The sequence below is a fragment of the Pseudophryne corroboree genome, chromosome 1 (genome assembly GCF_028390025.1).
Source record: "Pseudophryne corroboree isolate aPseCor3 chromosome 1, aPseCor3.hap2, whole genome shotgun sequence".
Classification (NCBI taxonomy): Eukaryota; Metazoa; Chordata; class Amphibia; order Anura; family Myobatrachidae; genus Pseudophryne; species Pseudophryne corroboree.
Genome location: NC_086444.1, coordinates 1,006,732,344 through 1,006,744,305, shown reverse-complemented (window position 1 = coordinate 1,006,744,305; position 11,962 = coordinate 1,006,732,344). Strand labels below are relative to the sequence as shown.

Below are 11,962 nucleotides of genomic sequence, written 5' to 3'. Positions count from 1 at the left end.
GTTTTGACTGCTAATTTGATAGAGAATTATACAGGATAAAATCACTATACATGAAGGATGAATGCTTTATTCCTAACTAACTTTGATAAATAAGGGAGTATTGGGCATTTACATGGCAGAATTAAAAAATTTTTGGTGCAGCCATGTTTTGAACTCATACTGATTTTGCAATTAGTCCATAAGGCATACATGCATTCCGAACATCTGAGCCCACTGACCTAAAAATCAAATATTTGATTTTATTGCCAAAATGTATCTCAATCAGTTAGTTTTCAGAAATTATTAATATTGGTTTAGTGACAATTTGTATTTTAGTTCTCTTTGGCTTCCATAAAACAATGTCACAACTGGATTTCAATATATACTACTCTGACTAGCACGAACAATAGTTGAGCTTTAGGATGATCAAAGTTTCTTTTTAAACATGCTCAGCATTCGAGTGCATGTCGAGAGGTCCCTGGTTCAAATCCAGGTGCCCCTATAATTTGCTTTTAATGTATAGCGTCCCTTTGCAGTCTATACCTTGTTTGGGACTCAAGTAATGTAAAAACATACTCAAGTGGCAGTCAGGCAACAAAAAATGTTGACATTTCAACTTAATACTTTACCTCAGGAAAGTACAGTATCAGTGGCAGGTTTTTACAGCTACTTTTGATAGAGAATTATACAGCATAAAATAACTGTACATGAAGGATGAATGCTTTATTCCTAACTAACTTTGATAAATAAGGGAGTATTGGGCATTAACATGGCAGAATTCAAAATTATTTGGTACAGCCATGTTTTCAACTCCGACTGATTTTGCAATTAGTCCATAAGGCATACATGCATTCAGAACATCTGAGCCCACTGACCCAAAATTCAAATATTTTATTTTATTAGCAAAAATGTTCCATGATAAAATAGTTTTCAGAAATTATTAATATTGGTTAGGTAACAATTTGTATTTTAGATCAGTTTTGCTTCAATAAAACAATGTCACAACTGGATTTCAATAAATCCTACTCTGACTAGCACTAACTATAGTGGAAATTTAGGATGATCAAAGTTTCTTTTTGAGTATGCTCACAGATTATACCTGCAGTATGTGAACTCTCTATTTATGCCCTGACTAATAACTCCAAAGCATTACCATAAAGAAATAGACTCATCTTCACCTCCTGCAGGACAAGAAAAACAGTACAGTAACCTTTACATCAAGGCTACAATGTGTATGTGCTTATAGTGAGAAAGAGCAATGGGTATACCTCAGTGGTAGAGCATTCGACTGCAGATCGAGAGGTCCCTGGTTCAAATCCGGGTGCCCCCTATTACTTGCTTTTAATGTATAGCATCACTTTGCAGTCTATACCTCGTTTGGGACTCAAGTAATGTAAAAACATACTCAAGTGGCAGTCAGGCAACAAAAAATGTTGAAATGTCAACTTAATACTTTACCTCAGGAAAGTACAGTATCAGTGGCAGGTTTTGACTGCTAATTTGATAGAGAATTATACAGGATAAAATCACTATACATGAAGGATGAATGCTTTATTCCTAACTAACTTTGATAAATAAGGGAGTATTGGGCATTAACATGGCAGAATTACAATTTTTTTGGTGCAGCCATGTTTTGAACTCATACTGATTTTGCAATTAGTCCATAAGGCATACATGCATTCCGAACATCTGAGCCCACTGACCTAAAAATCAAATATTTGATTTTATTGCCAAAATGTATCTCAATCAGTTAGTTTTCAGAAATTATTAATATTGGTTTAGTGACAATTTGTATTTTAGTTCTCTTTGGCTTCCATAAAACAATGTCACAACTGGATTTCAATATATACTACTCTGACTAGCACGAACAATAGTGGAGCTTTAGGATGATCAAAGTTTCTTTTTAAACATGCTCACAGATTATACCTACAGTATGTAAACTCTCTATTTATGCCCTGACTAATAACTCCAAACCTTTACCATAAAGAAACAGACTCATCTTCACCTCCTGCAGGACAAGAAATACAGTACAGTAACCTTTACATCAAGGCTGCAATGTGTATGGTCTTATAGTTAGAAAGACCAGGGGGTATAAATCAGTTGTTGAGCATTCGAGTGCATGTCGAGAGGTCCCTGGTTCAAATCCAGGTGCCCCTATAATTTGCTTTTAATATATAGCGTCCCTTTGCAGTCTATACCTCGTTTGGGACTCAAGTAATGTAAAAACATACTCAAGTGGCAGTCAGGCAACAAAAAATGTTGACATTTCAACTTAATACTTTACCTCAGGAAAGTACAGTATCAGTGGCAGGTTTTTACAGCTACTTTTGATAGAGAATTATACAGCATAAAATAACTGTACATGAAGGATGAATGCTTTATTCCTAACTAACTTTGATAAATAAGGGAGTATTGGGCATTAACATGGCAGAATTCAAAATTATTTGGTACAGCCATGTTTTCAACTCCGACTGATTTTGCAATTAGTCCATAAGGCATACATGCATTCAGAACATCTGAGCCCACTGACCCAAAATTCAAATATTTTATTTTCTTAGCAAAAATGTACCATGATAAAATAGTTTTCAGAAATTATTAATATTGATTTGGTAACAATTTGTATTTTAGATCAGTTTTGCTTCCATAAAACAATGTCACAACTGGATTTCAATAAATCCTACTCTGACTAGCACTAACTATAGTGGAACTTTAGGATGATCAAAGTTTCTTTTTGAGCATGCTCACAGATTATACCTGCAGTATGTGAACTCTCTATTTATGCCCTGACTAATAACTCCAAAGCGTTACCATAAAGAAACAGACTCATCTTCACCTCCTGCAGGACAAGAAATACAGTACAGTAACCTTTACATCAAGGCTGCAATGTGTATGTGCTTACAGTGAGAAAGAGCAGGGGGTATAGCTCAGTGGTAGAGCATTCGACTGCAGATCGAGAGGTCCCTGGTTCAAATCCGGGTGCCCCCTATTACTTGCATTTAATGTATAGCATCACTTTGCAGTCTATACCTCGTTTGGGACTCAAGTAATGTAAAAACATACTCAAGTGGCAGTCAGGCAACAAAAAATGTTGAAATGTCAACTTAATACTTTACCTCAGGAAAGTACAGTATCAGTGGCAGGTTTTGACTGCTAATTTGATAGAGAATTATACAGGATAAAATCACTATACGTGAAGGATGAATGCTTTATTCCTAACTAACTTTGATAAATAAGGGAGTATTGGGCATTTACATGGCAGAATTACAATTTTTTTGGTGCAGCCATGTTTTGAACTCATACTGATTTTGCAATTAGTCCATAAGGCATACATGCATTCCGAACATCTGAGCCCACTGACCTAAAAATCAAATATTTGATTTTATTGCCAAAATGTATCTCAATCAGTTAGTTTTCAGAAATTATTAATATTGGTTTTTGTGACAATTTGTATTTTAGTTCTCTTTGGCTTCCATAAAACAATGTCACAACTGGATTTCAATATATACTACTCTGACTAGCACGAACAATAGTGGAGCTTTAGGATGATCAAAGTTTCTTTTTAAACATGCTCACAGATAATACCTACAGTATGTAAACTCTCTATTTATGCCCTGACTAATAACTCCAAACCTTTACCATAAAGAAACAGACTCATCTTCACCTCCTGCAGGACAAGAAATACAGTACAGTAACCTTTACATCAAGGCTGCAATATGTATGGTCTTATAGTTAGAAAGACCAGGGGGTATAAATCAGTTGTTGAGCATTCGAGTGCATGTCGAGAGGTCCCTGGTTCAAATCCAGGTGCCCCTATAATTTGCTTTTAATGTATAGCGTCCCTTTGCAGTCTATACCTTGATTGGGACTCAAGTAATGTAAAAACATACTCAAGTGGCAGTCAGGCAACAAAAAATGTTGACATTTCAACTTAATACTTTACCTCAGGAAAGTACAGTATCAGTGGCAGGTTTTTACAGCTACTTTTGATAAAGAATTATACAGCATAAAATAACTGTACATGAAGGATGAATGCTTTATTCCTAACTAACTTTGATAAATAAGGGAGTATTGGGCATTAACATGGCAGAATTCAAAATTATTTGGTACAGCCATGTTTTCAACTCCGACTGATTTTGCAATTAGTCCATAAGGCATACATGCATTCAGAACATCTGAGCCCACTGACCCAAAATTCAAATATTTTATTTTATTAGCAAAAATGTACCATGATAAAATAGTTTTCAGAAATTATTAATATTGGTTTGGTAACAATTTGTATTTTAGATCAGTTTTGCTTCCATAAAACAATGTCACAACTGGATTTCAATAAATCCTACTCTGACTAGCACTAACTATAGTGGAACTTTAGGATGATCAAAGTTTCTTTTTGAGCATGCTCACAGATTATACCTGCAGTATGTGAACTCTCTATTTATGCCCTGACTAATAACTCCAAAGCGTTACCATAAAGAAACAGACTCATCTTCACCTCCTGCAGGACAAGAAATACAGTACAGTAACCTTTACATCAAGGCTGCAATGTGTATGTGCTTATAGTGAGAAAGAGCAGGGGGTATATCTCAGTGGTAGAGCATTCGACTGCAGATCGAGAGGTCCCTGGTTCAAATCCGGGTGCCCCCTATTACTTACTTTTAATGTATAGCATCACTTTGCAGTCTATACCTCGTTTGGGACTCAAGTAATGTAAAAACATACTCAAGTGGCAGTCAGGCAACAAAAAATGTTGAAATGTCAACTTAATACTTTACCTCAGGAAAGTACAGTATTAGTGGCAGGTTTTGACTGCTAATTTGATAGAGAATTTACAGGATAAAATCACTATACATGAAGGATGAATGCTTTATTCCTAACTAACTTTGATAAATAAGGGAGTATTGGGCATTAACATGGCAGAATTCAAAATTATTTGGTACAGCCATGTTTTCAACTCCGACTGATTTTGCAATTAGTCCATAAGGCATACATGCATTCAGAACATCTGAGCCCACTGACCCAAAATTCAAATATTTTATTTTATTAGCAAAAATGTACCATGATAAAATAGTTTTCAGAAATTATTAATATTGGTTTGGTAACAATTTGTATTTTAGATCAGTTTTGCTTCCATAAAACAATGTCACAACTGGATTTCAATAAATCCTACTCTGACTAGCACTAACTATAGTGGAACTTTAGGATGATCAAAGTTTCTTTTTGAGCATGCTCACAGATTATACCTGCAGTATGTGAACTCTCTATTTATGCCCTGACTAATAACTCCAAAGTGTTACCATAAAGAAACAGACTCATCTTCACCTCCTGCAGGACAAGAAATTAGAGATGAGCGGGTTCGGTTTCTCTGAATCCGAACCCGCACGAACTTCATGTTTTTTTCACGGGTCCGAGCAGACTCGGATCCTCCCGCCTTGCTCGGTTAACCCGAGCGCGCCCGAACGTCATCATGACGCTGTCGGATTCTCGCGAGACTCGGATTCTATATAAGGAGCCGCGCGTCGCCGCCATTTTCACACGTGCATTGAGATTGATAGGGAGAGGACGTGGCTGGCGTCCTCTCCATTTAGATTAGGGTTGAGAGAGAGAGAGAGAGATTGACCTGAGGCTGTGATACTGTAGAAGAGAGTGCAGAGTTTAGTGACTGACGACCACAGTGACCACCAGACAGTGCAGTTGTTTGTTTTATTTAATATATCCGTTCTCTGCCTGAAAAAAACGATACACACAGTGACTCAGTCACATACCATATCTGTGTGCACTGCTCAGCCCAGTGTGCTGCATCAATGTATATATATATCTGACTGTGCTCAGCTCACACAGCTTATAATTGTGGGGGAGACTGGGGAGCACTGCAGTGCCAGTTATAGGTTATAGCAGGAGCCAGGAGTACATAATATTATATTAAAATTAAACAGTGCACACTTTTGCTGCAGGAGTGCCACTGCCAGTGTGACTAGTGACCAGTGACCTGACCACCAGTATATATAATATTAGTAGTATACTATCTCTTTATCAACCAGTCTATATTAGCAGCAGACACAGTACAGTGCGGTAGTTCACGGCTGTGGCTACCTCTGTGTCGGCACTCGGCAGCCCGTCCATAATTGTATATACCACCTAACCGTGGTTTTTTTTTCTTTCTTTATAGTCATACTAGTTACGAGTATACTATCTCTTTATCAACCAGTCTATATTAGCAGCAGACACAGTACAGTGCGGTAGTTCACGGCTGTGGCTACCTCTGTGTCGGCACTCGGCAGCCCGTCCATAATTGTATATACCACCTAACCGTGGTTTTTTTTTCTTTCTTTATACATACATACTAGTTACGAGTATACTATCTCTTTATCAACCAGTCTATATTAGCAGCAGACACAGTACAGTGCGGTAGTTCACGGCTGTGGCTACCTCTGTGTCGGCACTCGGCAGCCCGTCCATAATTGTATATACCACCTAACCGTGGTTTTTTTTTCTTTCTTTATACATACATACTAGTTACGAGTATACTATCTCTTTATCAACCAGTCTATATATTAGCAGCAGACACAGTACAGTGCGGTAGTTCACGGCTGTGGCTACCTCTGTGTCGGCACTCGGCAGCCCGTCCATAATTGTATATACCACCTAACCGTGGTTTTTTTTTCTTTCTTTATACATACATACTAGTTACGAGTATACTATCTCTTTATCAACCAGTCTATATTAGCAGCAGACACAGTACAGTGCGGTAGTTCACGGCTGTGGCTACCTCTGTGTCGGCACTCGGCAGCCCGTCCATAATTGTATATACCACCTAACCGTGGTTTTTTTTTCTTTCTTTATACATACATACTAGTTACGAGTATACTATCTCTTTATCAACCAGTCTATATATTAGCAGCAGACACAGTACAGTGCGGTAGTTCACGGCTGTGGCTACCTCTGTGTCGGCACTCGGCAGCCCGTCCATAATTGTATATACCACCTAACCGTGGTTACGATTACGGAGTCACATGTCGTCTACTGTCACTGCATATGATTCTCTCCCCATTGAAAGAATGGTGGAGGATTATATGAGTGACCGCATCCAAGTAGGCACGTCACACAGTCCGTACTTATACTGGCAGGAAAAAGAGGCAATTTGGAGGCCCTTGCACAAACTGGCTTTATTCTACCTAAGTTGCCCTCCCACAAGTGTGTACTCCGAAAGAGTGTTTAGTGCCGCCGCTCACCTTGTCAGCAATCGGCGTACGAGGTTACATCCAGAAAATGTGGAGAAGATGATGTTCATTAAAATGAATTATAATCAATTCCTCCGTGGAGACATTGACCAGCAGCAATTGCCTCCACAAAGTACACAGGGAGCTGAGATGGTGGATTCCAGTGGGGACGAATTGATAGTCTGTGAGGAGGGGGATGTACACGGTGATATATCGGAGGATGATGATGAGGTGGACATCTTGCCTCTGTAGAGCCAGTTTGTGCAAGGAGAGATTAATTGCTTCTTTTTTGGTGGGGGTCCAAACCAACCCGTCATATCAGTCACAGTCGTGTGGCAGACCCTGTCACTGAAATGATGGGTTGGTTAAAGTGTGCATGTCCTGTTTATACAACATAAGGGTGGGTGGGAGGGCCCAAGGACAATTCCATCTTGCACCTCTTTTTTCTTTTCTTTTTCTTTGCGTCATGTGCTGTTTGGGGAGGGTTTTTTGGAAGGGACATCCTGCGTGACACTGCAGTGCCACTCCTAGATGGGCCCAGGGTTTGTGTCGGCCACTAGGGTCGCTTATCTTACTCACACAGCTACCTCATTGCGCCTCTTTTTTTCTTTGCGTCATGTGCTGTTTGGGGAGGGTTTTTTGGAAGGGACATCCTGCGTGACACTGCAGTGCCACTCCTAGATGGGCCCGGTGTTTGTGTCGGCCACTAGGGTCGCTTATCTTACTCACACAGCGACCTCGGTGCAAATTTTAGGACTAAAAATAATATTGTGAGGTGTGAGGTATTCAGAATAGACTGAAAATGAGTGGAAATTATGGTTTTTGAGGTTAATAATACTTTGGGATCAAAATGACCGCCAAATTCTATGATTTAAGCTGTTTTTTAGGTTTTTTGGAAAAAAACACCCGAATCCAAAACACACCCGAATCCGACAAAAAAAATTCGGTGAGGTTTTGCCAAAACGCGGTCGAACCCAAAACACGGCCGCGGAACCGAACCCAAAACCAAAACACAAAACCCGAAAAATTTCCGGCGCTCATCTCTACAAGAAATACAGTACAGTAACCTTTACATCAAGGCTGCAATGTGTATGTGCTTATAGTGAGAAAGAGCAGAGGGTATAGCTCAGTGGTAGAGCATTCGACTGCAGATTGAGAGGTCCCTGGTTCAAATCCGGGTGCCCCCTATTACTTGCTTTCAATGTATAGCATCACTTTGCAGTCTATACCTCGTTTGGGACTCAAGTAATGTAAAAACATACTCAAGTGTCAGTCAGGCAACAAAAAATGTTGAAATGTCAACTTAATACTTTACCTCAGGAAAGTACAGTATCAGTGGCAGGTTTTGACTGCTAATTTGATAGAGAATTATACAGGATAAAATCACTATACATGAAGGATGAATGCTTTATTCCTAACTAACTTTGATAAATAAGGGAGTATTGGGCATTTACATGGCAGAATTTTTTTGGTGCAGCCATGTTTTGAACTCATACTGATTTTGCAATTAGTCCATAAGGCATACATGCATTCCGAACATCTGAGCCCACTGACCTAAAAATCAAATATTTGATTTTATTGCCAAAATGTATCTCAATCAGTTAGTTTTCAGAAATTATTAATATTGGTTTAGTGACAATTTGTATTTTAGTTCTCTTTGGCTTCCATAAAACAATGTCACAACTGGATTTCAATATATACTACTCTGACTAGCACGAACAATAGTGGAGCTTTAGGATGATCAAAGTTTCTTTTTAAACATGATCACAGATTATACCTACAGTATGTAAACTCTCTATTTATGCCCTGACTAATAACTCCAAACTTTTACCATAAAGAAACAGACTCATCTTCACCTCCTGCAGGACAAGAAATACAGTACAGTAACCTTTACATCAAGGCTGCAATGTGTATGGTCTTATAGTTAGAAAGACCAGGGGGTATAAATCAGTTGTTGAGCATTCGAGTGCATGTCGAGAGGTCCCTGGTTCAAATCCAGGTGCCCCTATAATTTGCTTTTAATGTATAGCGTCCCTTTGCAGTCTATACCTCATTTGGGACTCAAGTAATGTAAAAACATACTCAAGTGGCAGTCAGGCAACAAAAAATGTTGACATTTCAACTTAATACTTTACCTCAGGAAAGTACAGTATCAGTGGCAGGTTTTTACAGCTACTTTTGATAGAGAATTATACAGCATAAAATAACTGTACATGAAGGATGAATGCTTTATTCCTAACTAACTTTGATAAATAAGGGAGTATTGGGCATTAACATGGCAGAATTCAAAATTATTTGGTACAGCCATGTTTTCAACTCCGACTGATTTTGCAATTAGTCCATAAGGCATACATGCATTCAGAACATCTGAGCCCACTGACCCAAAATTCAAATATTTTATTTTATTAGCAAAAATGTACCATGATAAAATAGTTTTCAGAAATTATTAATATTGATTTGGTAACAATTTGTATTTTAGATCAGTTTTGCTTCCATAAAACAATGTCACAACTGGATTTCAATAAATCCTACTCTGACTAGCACTAACTATAGTGGAACTTTAGGATGATCAAAGTTTCTTTTTGAGCATGCTCACAGATTATACCTGCAGTATGTGAACTCTCTATTTATGCCCTGACTAATAACTCCAAAGCGTTACCATAAAGAAACAGACTCATCTTCACCTCCTGCAGGACAAGAAATACAGTACAGTAACCTTTACATCAAGGCTGCAATGTGTATGTGCTTATAGTGAGAAAGAGCAGGGGGTATAGCTCAGTGGTAGAGCATTCGACTGCAGATCGAGAGGTCCCTGGTTCAAATCCGGGTGCCCCCTATTACTTGCTTTTAATGTATAGCATCACTTTGCAGTCTATACCTCGTTTGGAACTCAAGTAATGTAAAAACATACTTAAGTGGCAGTCAGGCAACAAAAAATGTTGAAATGTCAACTTAATACTTTACCTCAGGAAAGTACAGTATCAGTGGCAGGTTTTGACTGCTAATTTGATAGAGAATTATACAGGATAAAATCACTATACGTGAAGGATGAATGCTTTATTCCTAACTAACTTTGATAAATAAGGGAGTATTGGGCATTTACATGGCAGAATTAAAAATTTTTTGGTGCAGCCATGTTTTGAACTCATACTGATTTTGCAATTAGTCCATAAGGCATACATGCATTCCGAACATCTGAGCCCACTGACCTAAAAATCAAATATTTGATTTTATTGCCAAAATGTATCTCAATCAGTTAGTTTTCAGAAATTATTAATATTGGTTTTTGTGACAATTTGTATTTTAGTTCTCTTTGGCTTCCATAAAACAATGTCACAACTGGATTTCAATATATACTACTCTGACTAGCACGAACAATAGTGGAGCTTTAGGATGATCAAAGTTTCTTTTTAAACATGCTCACAGATTATACCTACAGTATGTAAACTCTCTATTTATGCCATGACTAATAACTCCAAACCTTTACCATAAAGAAACAGACTCATCTTCACCTCCTGCAGGACAAGAAATACAGTACAGTAACCTTTACATCAAGGCTGCAATATGTATGGTCTTATAGCTAGAAAGACCAGGGGGTATAAATCAGTTGTTGAGCATTCGAGTGCATGTCGAGAGGTCCCTGGTTCAAATCCAGGTGCCCCTATAATTTGCTTTTAATGTATAGCGTCCCTTTGCAGTCTATACCTTGTTTGGGACTCAAGTAATGTAAAAACATACTCAAGTGGCAGTCAGGCAACAAAAAATGTTGACATTTCAACTTAATACTTTACCTCAGGAAAGTACAGTATCAGTGGCAGGTTTTTACAGCTACTTTTGATAAAGAATTATACAGCATAAAATAACTGTACATGAAGGATGAATGCTTTATTCCTAACTAACTTTGATAAATAAGGGAGTATTGGGCATTAACATGGCAGAATTCAAAATGATTTGGTACAGCCATGTTTTCAACTCCGACTGATTTTGCAATTAGTCCATAAGGCATACATGCATTCAGAACATCTGAGCCCACTGACCCAAAATTCAAATATTTTATTTTATTAGCAAAAATGTACCATGATAAAATAGTTTTCAGAAATTATTAATATTGGTTTGGTAACAATTTGTATTTTAGTTCAGTTTTGCTTCCATAAAACAATGTCACAACTGGATTTCAATAAATCCTACTCTGACTAGCACTAACTATAGTGGAACTTTAGGATGATCAAAGTTTCTTTTTGAGCATGCTCACAGATTATACCTGCAGTATGTGAACTCTCTATTTATGCCCTGACTAATAACTCCAAAGCGTTACCATAAAGAAACAGACTCATCTTCACCTCCTGCAGGACAAGAAATACAGTACAGTAACCTTTACATCAAGGCTGCAATGTGTATGTGCTTATAGTGAGAAAGAGCAGGGGGTATATCTCAGTGGTAGAGCATTCGACTGCAGATCGAGAGGTCCCTGGTTCAAATTCGTGTGCCCCCTATTACTTACTTTTTAAAGTATAGCATCACTTTGCAGTCTATACCTCGTTTGGGACTCAAGTAATGTAAAAACATACTCAAGTGGCAGTCAGGCAACAAAAAATTTTGACATTTCAACTTAATACTTTACCTCAGGAAAGTACAGTATCAGTGGCAGTTTTTTACAGCTACTTTTGATAGAGAATTATACAGCATAAAATAACTGTACATGAAGGATGAATGCTTTATTCCTAACTAACTTTGATAAATAAGGGAGTATTGGGCATTAACATGGCAGA

At 38.0% G+C, this 11,962-nt stretch overlaps 6 non-coding genes across 6 annotated transcripts; all 6 read left to right on the top strand.

Annotated features, from left to right (window-relative positions):
- Positions 1–1,237: 1,237 nt before the first annotated feature.
- Positions 1,238–1,309, top strand: TRNAC-GCA (transfer RNA cysteine (anticodon GCA)). Its single transcript has one exon. It is a non-coding gene; the product is annotated as a tRNA-Cys (tRNA).
- Positions 1,310–2,892: 1,583 nt separating this feature from the next.
- Positions 2,893–2,964, top strand: TRNAC-GCA (transfer RNA cysteine (anticodon GCA)). Its single transcript has one exon. It is a non-coding gene; the product is annotated as a tRNA-Cys (tRNA).
- Positions 2,965–4,548: 1,584 nt separating this feature from the next.
- On the top strand, positions 4,549–4,620 carry TRNAC-GCA (transfer RNA cysteine (anticodon GCA)). The gene has a single exon. It is a non-coding gene; the product is annotated as a tRNA-Cys (tRNA).
- Positions 4,621–8,308: 3,688 nt separating this feature from the next.
- Positions 8,309–8,380, top strand: TRNAC-GCA (transfer RNA cysteine (anticodon GCA)). The gene has a single exon. It is a non-coding gene; the product is annotated as a tRNA-Cys (tRNA).
- Positions 8,381–9,957: 1,577 nt separating this feature from the next.
- TRNAC-GCA (transfer RNA cysteine (anticodon GCA)) lies at positions 9,958–10,029 on the top strand. Its single transcript has one exon. It is a non-coding gene; the product is annotated as a tRNA-Cys (tRNA).
- Positions 10,030–11,613: 1,584 nt separating this feature from the next.
- On the top strand, positions 11,614–11,685 carry TRNAC-GCA (transfer RNA cysteine (anticodon GCA)). The gene has a single exon. It is a non-coding gene; the product is annotated as a tRNA-Cys (tRNA).
- Positions 11,686–11,962: the final 277 nt, after the last annotated feature.